Genomic DNA, 3,583 nt, shown 5'->3' with positions numbered 1-3,583 from the left:
GTTGGCGGATGCTTTAGTCCAGGTCTGGGAGGAGATCCCTCAGGAGACCATCCGCCACCTCATCAGGAGCATGCCCAGGCATTGTAGGGAGGTCATACAGGCACGTGGAGGCCACACACACTACTGAGCCTCATTTTGACTTGTTTTAAGGACATTACATCAAAGTTGGATCAGCCTGTATTGTGGTTTTCCACTTTAATTTTGAGTGTGACTCCAAATCCAGACCTCCATGGGGTGATACATTTGATTTCCATTGATAATGTTTGTGTGATTTTGTTGTCAGCACATTCAACTATGTAAAGAAAAAAGTATTTAATAAGAATATTTCATTCATTCAGATCTAGGATGTGTTATTTTAGTGTTCCCTTTATTTTTTTSAGCAGTGTACATAGACAGTTAGGAAAGCAAAGGCTAGCTTTTTCAAACAGAAATTTGCATTCTGTAGCACAAACTCCAAAAAGTTCTGGGAAACTGTAAACTCCATGGAGAGTAAGAGCACCTCCTCCCAGCTGCCCTGTTCAACCTCTCTTTCGTATCATCTGAGATCCCCAAAGATTGGAAAGCTGCTGCGGTCATCCCCCTCTTCAAAAGGGGGAGACACTCTAGACCCAAACTGTTACAGACCTAAATCTATCCTACCCTGCCTTTCTAAAGTCTTCGAAAGCCAAGTTAACAAACAGATCACCGACCATTTCGAATCCCACCGTACCTTCTCAGCTATGCAATCTGGTTTCCGAGCTGGTCATGTGTGCACCTCAGCCACACTCAAGGTCCTAAACGATATCATAACCACCATCGATAAAAGACAATACTGTGCAGCCGTCTTCATCGACATGGCCAAGGCTTTTGACTCTGTCYATCATCGCATTCTTATCGGCAGACTCAATAGCCTTGGTTTCTCAAATGAKTGCCTCYCCTGGTTCACCAACTACTTCACAGAGTTCAGTGTGTCAAATCGGAGGGCCTGTTGTCCGGACCCCTGCCAGTCTCTTTGGGGGTGCGACAGGGTTCAATTCTCGGGCCGACTCTTTTCTCTGTATACATCAATGATATCGCTCTTGCTGCTGGTGATTCTCTGATCCACCTCTACGCAGACATCACCATTCTGTATAGTTCTGGCCCTTCCTTTGGACACTGTGTTAACAAACTCCAGACAAGCTTCAATGCCATACAAACTCTTCCTTCCGTGGCCTCCAACGGCTCTTAAATGCAAGTAAAAACTAAATGCATGCTCTTTCAACCGATCGCTGCCCGCACACGCCCGCCCGACTAGCATCACTACTCTGGACGGTTCTGACTTAGAATATGTGGACAACTACAAATACCTAGGTGTCTGGTTAGACTGTAAACTCTCCTTCCAGACTCACATTAAGCATCTCCAATCCATAATTAAATCTAGAATCGGCTTCCTATTTCGTAAAATGCATCCTTCACTCATGCGCCAACCATAACCCTCGTAAACAACTGACTATCCTACCAATCCTTGACTTCGGCGATGTCATTTACAAAATAGCCTCCAACACTCTACTCAGCAAATTGGATGTAGTCTATCACAGTGCCATCAGTTTTGTCACCAAAGCCCCATATACTACCCACCACTGCGACCTGTATGCTCTCGTTGGCTGGCCCTCGCTTCATATTCGTCGCCAAACCCACTGGCTCCAGGTCATCTATAAGTCTTTGCTAGGTAAAGCCCCGCCTTATCTCAGCTCACTGATCACCATAGCAGCACCCACCCGTAGCACGCGCTCCAGCAGGTATATTTCACTGGTCATCCCCAAAGCGAACTCCTCCTTCGGCCGCCTTTCCTTCCAGTTCTCTGCTGCCAATGACTGGAACAAATTGCAAAAATCACTGAAGCTGGAGTCTTATATCTCCCTCACTATCTTTAAGCATCAGCTGTCAGAGCAGCTTACCGATCATTGCACCTGTACACAGTCCATCTGTAAATAGCCCACCCAACTACCTCATCCCCATATCGTTATTTTTTTTCTTTCTCCTTTGCAACCCAGTATCTCTACTTGCACATTCATCTTCTGCACATCTATCACTCCAGTGTTAATTGCTCAATTGTAATTATTTCGCCACTATGGCCTATTTATTGCCTTACCTCCCTAATCTTACTACATTTGCACACACTGTAAATAGATTTTTCTATTGTGTTATTGACTGTACGTTTGTTTATCCCATGTGTAACTCTGTGTTGTTTGTGTCGCACTGCATTGCTTTATCTCTGCCAGGTCGCAGTTGTAAAGGAGAACTTGTTCTCAACTGGCCTACCTGGTTAAATAAAGGTGAAATTTGTAAAAAAATATARAWAWAATTTAATGAACAGAAATTCTGAACATATGTTTAGGAACGACAAGAAAAAAGTGAAATGGTGTTGATTATATTCTGTTTATTACAAAATATAGGAGTTTGAAACTGTTAAGAGAAGGCTCAAAGATCAAAGCTAATTGATCAGAGAGAAGGAGGATGGTTAAACAGGGAAAATATAACTTTATTGAAAATACATCTATTACGATAAAATGTGTCTTACCAACAAAGATACTGGCAAGGCAATACATTCAAAGTATAAATCAATAAATGAAATATACAATGAAAGATATTAAGTTATGATAATAGATAAAGAACCTCTTTATGATAACAGATTTACAGTGACTAAAGTTTTTAAAAATGTAAAGTTCCATTCTGAGAGCTTAAACAATTTTCACTTACAGCATGACAGCAATGCATTTTCTTAATCAGTTAGTATACACATTTGATAGAGGTAGATTCCCTGTATTTTATAGGGAAATTAAACATTTGAATTCTTCCCACTCATACTCATCTGTTTTTGATAGTAAATTAATGTAGTTCATTTAGTTTCCAAGTGAGATTTAACTGCTCCTAGTATTTGAAAACGGGTAAAGAACTAATTCAGTAGATATACATTTTCCCCTTTGTACCTTTTGCTAGTGGAGAAAAAGCTACTTTTCAATGTGAATTTCTCATGCAGAGGGACGAATTCTAACTTTGACTTTTCATGCACAACTCAATCTTACATTGACTTCAATGCATGATTAACACAAAAGGCATGCAGATTGCAGGTTAGTATTCAGCCCATATAGTATATAGTCATGATGTACAAAACATTAGGAACACCTTCCTAACATTGAGTTGCAKCCCCCCGCCCCTCCCCTTTGAACTCAGAACTGCCTTAATTCATCGGGGCATGGTCTCTACACGGTGTCCAAAGCATTCCACAGGGATGCTGGCCCATGTTAACTCCAATGCTTCCCACAGTTGTGTCAAGTTGGCTGGATTTCCWTTGGGTGGTGGGCCATTTTTGATACACACAGGAAACTGTTGAGCGTGAAAAACCCAGCAGAGTATGCAGTTTTTGACATCCTCAAACCGGTGCGCCTGGCCTCTACTACCATACCCCATTCAAAGTCACTTAAATATGTTGTCTTGCCCATTCACCTTCTGAATGGCACACATACACAATCCATGTCTCAATGGTGMCAAGACTTAAAAATCATTATTTAACCTGTCTCCTCCCCTTCATCTACACTTATTGAAGTAGATTTAACAATAAGGG

The sequence above is a fragment of the Salvelinus sp. IW2-2015 genome, linkage group LG28 (genome assembly GCF_002910315.2).
Source record: "Salvelinus sp. IW2-2015 linkage group LG28, ASM291031v2, whole genome shotgun sequence".
NCBI classification, from domain to species: domain Eukaryota; kingdom Metazoa; phylum Chordata; class Actinopteri; order Salmoniformes; family Salmonidae; genus Salvelinus; species Salvelinus sp. IW2-2015.
The sequence above is the reverse complement of the archived record's forward strand: the minus strand, read 5'-3'. Positions refer to the sequence as shown.